Raw genomic sequence first — 13,859 nt, forward strand, 5'->3', positions numbered from 1 at the left:
TCCTCTGGTCCTCCCCTTGCCTCTGCATGGAACCCTCTCATAAGGATCCCAGACAGAAAGCCGTGCTGCTTTAAGGTTCTTCAGAGATGCCGCTGCTGTCATCTCCCTTGAAGCTCATTCTAGTGCCTGCAAAGTACCCTTCATGTCGTACCTAAACGGCTGCTGTTGTAACATTTCCTCTTGTTTGAGGCTCACAAGAGAGAGGGTAAAACCAGACCCCGGCTGGGGTGGACCACCCTATGCTGGGGTGGGGGAGGGGGCGGCGGTGTGAAGCTTGCGTGAACCAGAGAAGGGACAGTAATATTCCTAGCCACCCGGAGACGGTGGGAGGGACCCTGCTCCTGCTGAGAGTGCAGGCATCGGACGGCCCTGCGTCATCTTGCTCCAGACACCCAGCGAGATGAGACATCCTACAGAGCCCAGCCTATCACACAGACCCCTGTGGCGTGGAGGAAGCCTGCCCGCTTTCTCCTAGACTCTAGTCTGGACTGCCAAGGTCTGAAGCTCTTTTTAGCAACGTGCCTTACCTTCCCCGAGCCTCAGTCTTACCCTCTGTAGAGTGGGGTATGAGGATACTTACCTAACACGGTCGTCATCAACACGAAATGGGATCGTGGACAGCACACTTAACATCATGCCTGGCACCTGTCAAGAACTTGGACAGCGTTAACTACGATTATTTTCTGGGAGAGATGACATATGCCACGTGAACAGACAAGCCCCCCACCCCCACCCCGCTGTGGACCTGTTTCTCCAGTTGGTCACCACTACATACATGGGGATATTTAATTAAAAAATTTTTTTTTAACATTTATTTATTATATAAATATATAATATTCTCTGTCTGAGAGACAGAGACAGAGCATGAGTCGGGGAGGGACAGAGAGAGAGGGAGACACAGAATCTGAAGCAGGCTCCAGGCTCTGAGCTGTCAGCACAGAGCCTGATGCGGGGCTCGAACTCACAAACCTCAAGATCACGACTTGAGCCGAAGTTGGACGCCCAACTGACTGAGCCACCCAGGCGCCCCAAGAGCTATTTAATTTTAACTTAAAGTTAAATAAGATTAAAAATGCATATATCAACTGCATGGGCCACATTTCAAGCGCTCAGCGGCCACCCATGGCCGGTGGCTACCTATTGGACAGTGCAGACAGAGAATATCTCTCTCACTGCAGAATGTGTTACCAGACGGCATGGCCTTAGACCAGTGAGTGCAGGCAGGTCCCTAAAAGGAACAGAAGGAGGGCAGGCAACTTTTCAGGGAGGGAAGGTTGGGGTCCACAGCAGGGGTCCCCCTGGGCAGTGAGTAGGAGGCAACGCGTGGGCGGGAACTGGGTGCATGAGCCAGTGGGGCCACAGCAGCAGTGACCGCAGGGGCGCCTGGGTGGCTCAGTCTGTTGAGCTTACGACTTCGGCTCAGATCATGATCTCAAGGTTCATGAGTTTGAGCCATGCATCGGGCTCGCTGTCGTCAGCGCAGAGCCCGCTTCAGATCTTCTGTTCCCCCATCTCTCTGTCCCTCCCCCTGCTCCCAATCATGCTTTCTCTCAAAAAAAAAAAAAAAAAGAAAAAAGAAATGGAGTGACCGCAGAGGGTCTGAGGACTCACCGCCCCTCCCCTAGAGCTGAGCTGGCAGCCTGAGGGAACCCATGATATTGGCTCCAGTCTCCACCCTACTCAGGCATTCCATGGATGTGGCAGTCAGTCAGGGGGTCTCTGATGAGCCAGGGGACATCTCCGATGCCTCCCCGGAGGGACCGCAGTGGTGGCACCTTGAACTTCCTCTGTGGCGCAGTGAGAGCAGGCAGTTTCATCTTGTCCTTATGTGTGTCCTTCCTAAGCGTTAAGTGATCGGTGATACATCGAAGCCCTGATTGTTTCTGAAGGGCTCTTTTACGAGATCTCCAATAAAGTTCTAAATGATCATGCCTGTTTGGGGAAAGATAATGCCAGAGTGGGGCCAGGAGTTTGTCAGAAGAAATTCCAGCCGGTGAGCGTTTAGGGAGCGAGATGAAGTCAGTGCTTAGAGACCATGAATTAGATGGCTGAATATGTCACCGTAATAATGAAGAATAATAAATGACTGAGAAGCTGCTGTAACTCACAGGGCAGGAGTGGAGACTGGCAAGGGAAATTTATGCCCTTGTAGTGCTGGGGTAAGAGAACATGTCAGACATGCCTCGGTCTTTGGAATAGAAACCTTCTAGAAGAGATGCTCCTCTGACAAAAAGCCTCTTGCCAAAAGAATGCCTGCCTCTGTTTCTGTGAGAGAAGGGGCTCTGGCTGTAACAGACCATCTGTCCATCCAGCCCACTCCGTCCCCACCCGACTCCCTGCACCCCACAAGCTCCCGCCAGCCAGAGTGAGGGCAGCTGTGGGGACAGGACACTGCCCCACCCTCATAGGGCGTCTTTCCAACCCCCTTCTTTGTAAACGGGCAGCAGGACCCATGATCAGGGGCGCCGAGGCCGTGGCCAGGGTGGGACAAGCTACCAGCAGGAAGAGCATGCTGGGAACGCATTTTGCAGGTGCGGGGAGTCTGCTATTTTTATTAGGGAACAGGGGTTACTTTCTCAACATCCATTCAGAGCAATCACTAGAGAAGACAGGAGTCAGAAATAAAATGGGCCTCAGGTCTGTGGATCAATGTCGATCTGTAATCATTTATTCATGGTCTTCAGGGAAGCCACCGGCACAGCCCATGTGGGAAGGCGCCCAACGGGACATGTGCAACCTGGCCCGCCCTCCCGGACCCTTCCCACCAGCCTGCAAATGTGCGTGAGTCTTACATAACCTGCCTTGACCCCCCCTCTCCTCCCAGCGCGGCTCTGTTCCTGGGCCCTGGGTCAGTGCCCAGAGGCTCAGTCCGCTCTGTGCACCTGTTGAATGCGTCCCCTCCATGCACGTCACCCACTGGCCTGCTGGCCCGCTGGCAGAGTCAGCTCGGGGCTCTGGGCGGGTCTGATGGGTGTGCCAGTCTGCTCCCTGGGCTCTGGCCAGCGTCCAGGATGCACGGACAGCCTTACCTCCTTTCTGAACAGTCTTTCTCTTCCTTCTTGTCTTCCGTGACCTCACCTTCCCCTGGGTCTGTGATCCGTAACCATGTCTTAAATTATAAAGGTGACTGAGTGACAATGTGCGGAGGATAATGTCATTGAAAGAAAAGTTTAATGTTACAGTTCTCCCGGAAATGAGAGGCACACATCCAGGCAGGCCAGGTGGGCAGGCGCCAGAGTCAGGAGGCAGAGGCTAGAGGCAGTGGGCAACAGAAGCCAGAGGGAGGGGAGAGCAGAGGCCGAATCCTCTCTTGGGTTTCCCTGGAGAAAGTCAGGGCAGGCAAACAGCCAGGACTCATTGGTTTGAATAGTCCCGGGGGGGGGGGGGGGGCTCTGGGCTACAGGGTGGTCTCTGTCTGGTACTGGGCCCTGGGGTATTTAGGGAAGAGGAAAGATTGGCTTGGTGACTTATTAGCCACCTTCCCTCCTGTATTAATGAGTTTGTTAGGGCTGCTGTGACAAAAAATGACAGACTGGGCGGCTTAAGCAACAAATATGTATCTTGTTACGGTTCTGGAGGCTGAAAGTCCAAGATGAAGGCATCTGCAGTGTTGATTCTTGGTGAGAGCTCTCCTTCTGGCTCCTTGTCACATCCACACCTGGCCTCTTCTCTGCTCACAGAGAGCCACAGAGGTAGAGACAGAGTGACAGACAGAATGAGTGCTCTGGTGTCTCTTCCTTTCTTAGAAGGACATCAGTCCTATTCAAGCAGGGTCCACCCTTAGGAACCCCCTAAAGGCCCAGTCTCCAAATATAGCCACTCTGTGCATTAGGACCGCAACATAAGAATTATGTGGGCAGGGGCCCCCTGGGTGGCTCAGTCAGTTAAGTGTCCGACTCTTGGTTTCAGCTCAGGTCATGATCTCGCAGTTTGTGAGTTCCAGCCCCCAGTCGGGGTCTCTGCTGACAATGAGGAACCTGCTTGGGATTCTCTCTCTGCCTCTCTCTTTCTCTGCCCCTCCCCTGCTCACTCTTACTCTAAATAAATAAATAGAATTTTGTGGGGACACAGTTCAGTCTAAAACACCTGCCCTGCCTCTCGCAGTGCCTCCGGGGTCTGGGGGTCACCTCCCAGAGAAACTACTTGCCTCAAATCCTTATCTCGGGTCTGCTCTAGACTGGCGCATTCCGGTGCCTCTCGGGCTGTCCTCTCCAGACCACAGGCTCTGTGACCAAAATGGCAAGACTGTCCTTTTATCTCTCCTGCCAAGGTCTCGCTCCTGGTTTCCCTCGGGGGCTGGATTCTGCTGCTGTATTCCTGGCTTCTTTGTTGCTACCATAGAGGATTCAGACAATTCCAGCTGGCCGTTGTGCCCAGGGGGTGGGAAGACACCTTTGGGGCCAGTCGATGGACTCCATCTCAGGCCAGATGAGGCCAGTGGGGACCCAGGGGAGTCGAGGCCACTCTGCTGCCCATGCCTGGAGGGCAGAGGTCTGTGCCGTGGCTGGGGTGAAGCCTGTCCTGGCGGTCCTTCTGTGCCCTGGCCTGGCCCGGCCCAGCCTGCGAGAGAAGGGAGGCATCCTTCTCCCCTGGGGCTCTGGGAACCTGGAGTGGGTGAGGCTTTTCAGGGCTGTGGCTGCTCCTTCATTACTGATGCAGCGCTAGGCTGCCCTCTCTTGAGTGGCTCTCCTCCAGAGGTAAATTCCAAACTGGTTTCAGAGCTGCAGGGACCCAGTGCTGTGGCCGCCTAGACAATAGTGGTTGGGGAGGAGGCAGATTTCAGTTAAGTGCCTGCAAGTCCCACCCCCGCCCCGACCACTCAAATCCCCCCGGCCTGCCTGGTCCTCCACATCCCCACTTTGAGGGTGGGTGTTAAGGCTGACGTAAAATGCCAGCCTGGTGTTTGTGCACAGCGCGGGATGGGAAGGAGGCGCAAGGGGCTAGTGCTGGTGACTATCCGCCAGCCACTGGCCACATGCAGCTGTTTAGGTGAAAATTAAATAAAAGTTAAAATTCAGGTCCTCAGTTGCATGAGCCACATTCAAGTCCTCAATAGCCATGGCAACCAGTGGTTACAGTATTGGGCGAAGCAGATGTGACACATTTCCATCATCGGTAGTAAGTTCTATTGGCCAGTGCATTCAGCCCTGATGGGCCCTTATGGGTGAGCACTTGGGGTTCCCAGCTTTTGTGGAACGCAAGTGTCCTCTGTTAAAAATGTAGCTTCCTGGGGCGTTTGGGTGGCTCAGTTGGTTAAGCTGCCGACTTCGGCTTGGGTCATGAGCTCACGGTCTGTGGGTTCAAGCCCCACGTCGGGCTCTGTGCTGACAACTCGGAGCCTGGAGCCTGTTTCAGACTCTGTGTCTCCCTCTCTCTCTGCCCCTCCCCCACTCACACTCTGTCTCTGTCTCTCAAAAATAAATAAATGTCAAAAAAATTTTTTTAATGGAGCTCTCTGGAGCAAGCAGCATCTAGCCCCGCGCTCTGAGTGCCTATGGCCTCTCCATCCAGCCTCTCCCCACTTGGGCTCTGCCCCTGGCCCAGTGCTGGTCCTTCCTGGGCTCCCAACGTAAGGTTTACCAGACACCCTCAGTCCTACCAGGGGAGATGGCAGGAGAGTGAGGGTGGGTGCTTTATGCGGCCTGGGGATGGTGCCACCCCGGGGCTGTGCCTGGAGCAGGACATGTATGTCCTGGAAGGACAGGCAGAGGCCAGAGGGAATCAGTATATTCAACCCTTAGGAGCTAAACTGTGTCCCCTGCCAAAGTCATCTGTCGGCAGTCCTAACCGCTAATACATCAGACTGCGACGGCATTTGTAGATAGGGTCTGGAGAATACATAGCTGCCTGGGTCCCACCCACAGCGGCTCTGATTCCACAGAGTTGCATTGGGCCCAGGAATATATATTTTTAAGAAGTCACCAAATTAATTTTTAAAAACGTTTCATTTTGAATTCATTTGAAAACTCATAGGAACGCTGCAGAAATAGTACAGAGAGTTCCAATATACCCTCACCTGCCCGGCCCCCGCCCACCCCCCGCTGTAGTTCGCATCTTACATAATCGTCGTACAGTGGTGAAAACTCGGGACTAGCCTGGCTTCAAAGTCACCGGCTGTGTGTGCACTTGCATGTGCGTGTGTCTGTGTGCACGCTCGTAGGCATCTCTGTGTGTCCGTGTTTGTGTGCGTGTGTCTGTGGGCATAAGCGTCCGTGTCGGGGTGCGGGTGTGCATCCAGTCAGGGAGGTGATGGGCAGTCGGACCAGCAGGGCCTGAGGTTTTAGGGCTGCTGTTAATGCAGGGGAGCCCCCAGAGAAAATCCACAAGTCTTTGCTTCCAAGTGAATATTGGCTGTAATAACAAAAGGCTAACGTTAAAGACGCTTAAAAACAAGATGCTAGTAAAATACCACACATCATGGAAAGTAGGGGAGGCACAAAAGGATGTGTAAGGTGCACTGAAGCCCGGTGATTCAGGGCGGCCTTTCATGATACAGGAGATCCCTGCTAAAAAATGTAAGAGCAACTGCTAAAATCCTAGAAATGGCGTATCTCTAGCTCCCAAAACAGTAGAGGGGGAAAAAGTATAAGGACTGTAGCCCACGTTTACAGAGAGCTCTCGGTGAGCAGGCCCTGCTCTGAGGTCCCCCTCGGATCTTCCGTGTCGGAATTCTTTGTCATCTCCATTTCACAGATGGGAAAGCAGAGGCACGGAGAAACGGAGCCTTCCCTGGGACCAGAGGGAGGCCCAGGCAGAGGCTAAGAAACAGTATGAAAACCACAAACATACAGGGCCAGGTCCGATCTCCAGGTTCCGTCTGCCTGCTGCACAGAAGGGAGCCAGGGCTCTGAGCAGCATGGCTGAGGTCATGTCAAGGGGGAGGGTGGGCGGGGCTGGGGGCCTGGTGTAGCTCCCAGCCCACTGCCCCGGAGAGGCAGTGGCGAAGGAGTAAAAATATAGGACTGTTGGTGTCCTTAATAATAGAAGAGACAAGTCCCTGCTCACGACAAACATCAGCTCACAAATCACAGAAAGTGAAACAGCACACACGCCAGGTGCTGCCACCAGAGCCGAGCACTGGGCTGCACCTGGGACACCTGCCTCTCCCCAGCTCACCCCGACAGCCACTCTGGGCACATTGGTTTCGAGATTCGTGTCAGCGATATTTCCTTCTCCACCACAAGAAACAAATCTAAAGCTTTTTTTGAGGGTAGGTCTGAGAGGGACATGTGTGCAGAAACAATATTTATTTGTTTCACAAACAAGCATGTTTCCTGTGTCACAGTGGAACAGCTCAGGTGTCTGTGGGCAAGTAGTTCATCATTTCCGATTGCAAGCGTAACATATATTTATTGTAAAAGCTTGGAGAATACAGAAAAGAACGAGAAGAAAATGAAAAGTCGCCCATAATTTGGAGACTACAACGGTCAGCACTTCTGTTTTATTTTTATTTATTTATTTTTAAAAATTTTTTTTCAACGTTTATTTATTTTTGGGACAGAGAGAGACAGAGCATGAACGGGGGAGGGGCAGAGAGAGAGGGAGACACAGAATCGGAAACAGGCTCCAGGCTCTGAGCCGTCAGCCCAGAGCCTGACGCGGGGCTCGAACCCACGGACAGTGAGATCGTGACCTGGCTGAAGTCGGACGCTTAACCGACTGCGCCACCCAGGCGCCCCAGCACTTCTGTTTTAAAACTTGTGAATGGGCAATATTTATCATATATATTATGTGGATGTAGAATATATGTGTTATATGTATTCAGGGATACATACAACTGGGGAAATAGAGGAATGATTCACGCAAATGAAGGATAGAGATGAACTTGGAGGGCTGGGAGGGGGCTGTGATGGGGGACACACAGGAGCTCAAATGAACAGCCATATATATTTTTTCAAAATATTTATTTTTAAGAGAGAGACAAAAAGAGAGAGGGAGAGCGTGAACCGGTGAGGGGCAGAGAGGAAGAAAGAGAATCCCAAGCAGGTTCCGTGCTGTCAGCACAGGGCTCGAACTCACAATTCATGAGATCATCACCTGAGCTGAGATCAAGAATCTGCTGCTTCACCAACTGAGCCATCCAGGCGCTCCGAGCCATCTTTTTATTTTAAGCTGGGTGCTGGGTACTTGGGTGTGTATTGTTCTTTAAACTATATGTAAAGGCTATATACACCTTTTGGTATATGCTATAGTTTATAGTTGAAGCGTTCTGTTTTTCTGGCATCCTTTTCTCACTTCACTTCATTTATTCAACAAACACTGGCTGAGGGTCTCCTCTATTCTAGGCATTGGGATCTGTGGGTATGGACACAAAGATCCCCACTCTGGGAGTGTATGTTTGAGTGGAGGACAGTGGGGATCGGGAGGGCCAGGGGGCAGTTTGTAATCTTCATAGGATGGCCAGGGGGTCCTCACTGAGAATGCAATATTGGAGCAGAGACTTGGAGGGGGTGGGGGAGGGAGCCAATTGGGTATCTAGGGAAAGACCATTCCAGAAAGAGAGAACAGCCAGTGTAAAGGCCCAGTGTGGGGTGTGGGGTGTGGGGAGTATGCTGGGCGCCGTTGAGAACTAGAAGGAGCCTATATGGGGGCACCTGGGTGGCCCGGTTGGTTGAGCGTCCGACTTCGGCTCAGGTCATGATCTCACAGTTCGTGGGTTCGAGCCCCGCATCAGGCTCTGTGCTGACTGCTTGCTCAGAGCCTGGAGCCCGCTTCAGATTCGGTGTCTCCTTCTCTCTCTGCCCCTCCCCCGCTCACGCTTTGTCTCACTCTGTTTCTCAAAAATAAATAAATGTAAAAAAAATTTTGTTTTAAAAAAAGGAGACTATATGGGGGTGGGGGTGGGGGTAGGGTAAAGCTCAGAAAAATAATCAGAGGCCCAATCCGGGAGGGATTGGTAGGTCTTACAAGGACTTGGCTCTCTCTAAGTGAAATGGGCACCATGGGAGCGTTTGAGTGGACAGCTGGCTTGAGCTGACATGTTTTCACAGGGTGACGCTGGCTGCTGTTGAGAATGGATTTGAGTGGGACAGAAAGAGGGACACCCCTCTGGAGGCTCATGCGGTGTCTGGGAGAGATGAAGGTCCCTGAGATCAGGGGGGTGGTGAGACTCGGTTGGATTTGGGGTCTTTTCTGAAGATGGTGCACACGGGACTTGCTGTGGGATCAGATGTGTAAGAGGGAGAGTGGCCGATGCCACCGCCATGATTTCTGACCTCAAGGACGAGGAGGATGGGGTGGCGACCCCCCCTGGATGAGGAAGCCCGTGGGGGAGGTGGGGGGAGGCAGGAGGAGAGCCATGGGGAGAGTGGGGTTCCGGGGGACCTGGGGACACCAGGAAAGATGAGATGTGGATGGACAGGCAACAGAAGTGACTTTGGATTCAGCAACTTCCCTGGTAACCTTGACGCCCCCAGTCTTTGTGGATGCGGTGGGCTGTATAATGACCTCCCCAAATAGACGTCCGAGTCCTAGCTCGCCGTGCCTGTGAGCACGACCTCACTCGGAAACAGTGTCTTTGCAGACAGATAGATTTTATAACATTTTGGAATTTTAAATGCAAACCGATGGATTATTGAAGACCATTTCATTATTCATCTGCTGAGACATTCTTACCTATTGGTAGCGAGCATAATTTTCCACCATTCCCTTGAAATTCCCTGGCTTCCTGGCACCCCCGCACACCCTTCTCTCCGGGAGCCAGGGGAGGAGCTCCTGGCCTTGCAGGCTCCGTGTTTGCAGTGTGGATGGGTTCCCAGGGCCTGGGGCCTGGAACAGCAAATCGATTCCTGGGGTGAATGAAGCTTACAGCTGTCCGGATTTCAAACGGCCAGCTCAGCCTTGCAATGGCCTCACGTAGTTGTTTAAAATTCCAGAATTTAATCATCACGCTTGGCATAACTGTAAGAGGGGTGGGTGGTGGGACAGGAAAACACTGATGTAAACGCACAGGACCGTGGGCTCCAGCTTGAGGTGGGAAGTGCGTTTGTTCCCCAGGCTGGGCAGAGTGGATTCTGGCACACGAGCCGATTGCTTTGTGCAGCCAGGCACGGAACACCAGCCAGCCCACTGCTCCATCCACATGGGTGCAGCCAGGGACACGGGACTGTCCTGTGGGAAAGCTGGCCCTTCTGGGAAATGATGCAAATGCTCCCAATAGAGCCTGTTAACGTGGCCATGAATCCCTGCCAGGGTGACACTCGTCCTGGCTGTCCCTGGCTCAGGTAAGGGTTTCTCCAAGGCAGTTTGACTATAAACACATTTTGTTGGGAGTGCTAACCCATCACCCCCGAGAAAACCGTGGCATCCCTGTATCTGTTAATTCACTCATTCTGCCATTCATTAAAAGCATTACCAAATGCCTGTCGCGCATCAGGCACCCTGCTTGTGTCAAATGAAACAATCGATTCCCAGATAATGTGTCTACCCAAGGCCAGGTTATCTGGGTAATTGACCGGAGGGCTTGGCGTCCCTGTGGATTAGAGAATTTTGTGCAGTGTAACATTTGGAGGAGTTCAGCCTCGAGTTGAAATAAGACTTCAATGTGGCTTCTTGTGAACACAGCAAAGCATCCATCAATTTTGCACACTCCCAGGGCCACTCCCTCGGGGTGCTCCAGGACCCCCGTTTTGATCAGGGCTGCAAGCATTTTATTCTTCAAAGCCAGACAGTGTCCAACCTTTTCACCCCACCATTGCTCTGCGTGTTTGTATTGCTGGCCAGCCTTGCCAACAAATAAATTCATCAAGTTCCATGTCTTAATCTTCACCGCTCTAGTCTCGTACTCCTTCCCTGGCTTGTACAGGAGGCATTCCTGATAAGGGGTTTGTCTGCCTGGAAGGCAAGGAGGCCAGCCCCAGCTCCGTATCACCGGTGTGGGATTTTCACTTTTATTTATAGGGCAGGTTGTCAGGGACAAGCCGAGTGTTGGATCTTCCAGAATATTACAGAGAAAACATCCCCACACGTTTCAAAAATCTTCTCTCTGAACAAGAGGTTGCCAAGGGGAAATTTACCAACCAGCTGCTTTTTTTATGATGATGAGAGGGAGTAGTGGCCAGGCTTATAGCTGGGCTGGAGCGCTGTCACGCGGCCCCAAGAACAGAGTTTGCAAGAGGCTCATACGTGTTCAGAGCTCTGGCTCAGTACAGAAGCACTGTCCTTTCCCACCACCCCTTAAGCGCTACCGGGATTGACTCTGCTGCTAAAGCCACTTGTTTGGTGCCTCTCAATTCCTTTCAAAATTATAGTTGGTTCTGGTGAAAGGGTGGATGATGCAAAAATGGCAGAAGGAGTGTGTTGTCCATTTTAGGGGCACCTCATCTTTTGGACCTTGGCTAACGATAATGGGATTTCTACTCTCCCCCATTTACCCTCACTTAGGGACATGAGGCAAGATAGGGGGATCAGGACTGAATGAAGCAGCTTGCCCCAGATTCTGTGGGCAGGGGTGGGGCCCCTTAGAGAACAGTGCAGAGGGAGGCGCTGCCATTTCTGAACGTGCGAACGCCATATGGTTTCCAGCCACTTTCAACCAAACATCTGTTTTATTAATATTAAATGAAAGTGCTTTTGGCTGTTAAGAAAACATTACTATAAAATGTGTAAGTATAATGATCACATCCTCAATACAGCGTACAAGATCGCCTCTGTGGAAAACAGGCACTTGTACATTTGCTTTTTATCATATGTGAGTATGATAGGTAATGAGAACATCAATCTATGTGGAATGATAAAAATAAAATTTACTGCATCTTCCTGACATCAATAGTGTCTCAGAGTGCATCAGGCCCCTTTTCTCAGTGAGATTAATTTGGGCTTCTTTTAAACTTTGCTGTGTTCATCTGATATATCAGTTCAGCAGAGTCTAATTACCAGGGGCTGATGGAGTAGATTTGTATTAGTTCGTTGACTGGCAAGGGCAGAAGGACCCAGAAGCAGATTGGTGATTCTCAAGCATCATCCAGCTTCTTGGAGGAAAGGCATGTTGCTGAAGATCTTGCCTGAGTGGAGTGTGAAGATATTCGGTGTCTGCAAGCGTCTGTCATACACTGAGGATGCAAGTTTTGGAGGGAATGAGGGCAAGTAAATAGAGTATTGTACATCTTCATTAAGTCAGGTGTTTGTGGGATGGAGGAAACTGTCCTCATCTGTATGTGTTACTTCTCCGGGTTGGCAAAGGGTGTAGATCATAAGAGATGGTCGATACAGCATTTTCGCCTACCAGAAATGTCTATTAACCAGCAGATCTGCACATTTACGGTACAAATAGAAACCGATACTCATAATTATGACTCTCAGGCAACAAAAAATCCTGGTGAGACTCTCTGTTTATCAGAGCCAGATTAAATTATGGTCACTGAGGTTTTAGTGCCAAATGCGTTTTATTGTTTTATAATTCTTTGGGATAGGGAGATCCATGGAAGGTATAGAGGTAATGCTCCATTAACCAGGCTATCTGATTGAGACAGAAGGTCTCATCTGCCAGCTATGCTGGAGAACAGAGTTAACAGAAATGTGCTCGTGAAATGTGCAAACGGCAGCCTAGCCAAGTGCGGCTTCCCTTGTCATGGCGGTGGTTGGAGACAGAGAGGTCAGGCTGTGGGTGCCCATGAGCCGGCCACAGGGTGCATTGCCTATAGCACGGGGAAGAGCTTGGGGGCAGTGGTCCTTGCTGAAGATGACACACAGAAATGCATCTGGGTCTCAAGGACTTTGTGTGTCCCATCCTTGTCAACCAACCAAACTGCCTGCATAGTGTGGAACTCTGGGGAGTCCTGAGGCCCGGTGACCGGGATAAATGGTGGTGTCTACATAGGGCACTCCCTGTTTGGGCCGCATGAGGCTTGGTGGGGAAGGGGCTTGCCTGAACAGAGCACCATCTTGAACCCCAGCTTCCCGCCTTCTGGAGTCGGGCTTGTCTCTACACCTTGTAGAGTCCTCTCTGCCCTGACTGCAGCTCTGGTCCTCCCCTGTTCTCTAAGCATGCAAACTCACTCCTGCCTCAGGAGCTTTGCACAGGTTGTTTTCACCGCCTGGAATGTTTGTCTCCTTGATATTCACATGCTTGGCTCCTTCAGACCAAGTGTGGGTGCCCTCTAAATGGTGAGCTTCTGTGACAGCCCATCTGAAGGGGACATCCGATCACTTTCCATGATGTCATCTTGTTGTAACACCTTGCACGTACCTCACACCCAATATCTTCTCAGTTGCTTGTACAGAGTTTGTCGTTTGTCTCTCCATGAGGGCAGGGGACTGGCGGGCTCCTCTCGGTGTATCTCCAAGGCATAAAGCACATTGTGGGTGCTCGTTACAGTTTGGTGAAAGGAACGAAGCTATCAATTGTTTGGGGGCAATTGTGGTTTGACCACACATCCAAATCCACCCATCACATACTCCAAATCCTGGAGCAAGGCTTGGAGCTTCCTCCAGCCACAAGGATGGATGACATGGATGGGAAAACGCCCACAGTGTGGCCGGTGCTGTTTCAGGCCCTAGGGAGGCCAGGCTTCCTGGTGAAGGTCACCCCCAAACCTGCCCAAGATCTCCCCAGGAAGCATCTGCATTAAAAATGAAGGGGCTGTGGCAAAGATGTCCCCAGAGAGGGTTCCAGAATTCTCCCATGCAGGCATGGTGGGGTCGAAGGCAGAAGAGCCCAAGGTAAGAGCTTAGAGGGACGGAACCAGACAGAGTCGGCTGGCGCCCTGGTCTGCCCAGCGCATGTGTGACCTCGGTGAAGTCCTCTCTGTGGCTTGTCTGCAAAATGACTGACAGCTGTCTTTCCAGCCCCCCTCCCGCAGATGCAGGAAAGGCTGCATGTGCCAGCAAGTGCAGGTGGATGTGTACACAGCACAAATGTC

Source organism: Prionailurus bengalensis, chromosome E3 (genome assembly GCF_016509475.1).
Source record: "Prionailurus bengalensis isolate Pbe53 chromosome E3, Fcat_Pben_1.1_paternal_pri, whole genome shotgun sequence".
NCBI classification, from domain to species: domain Eukaryota; kingdom Metazoa; phylum Chordata; class Mammalia; order Carnivora; family Felidae; genus Prionailurus; species Prionailurus bengalensis.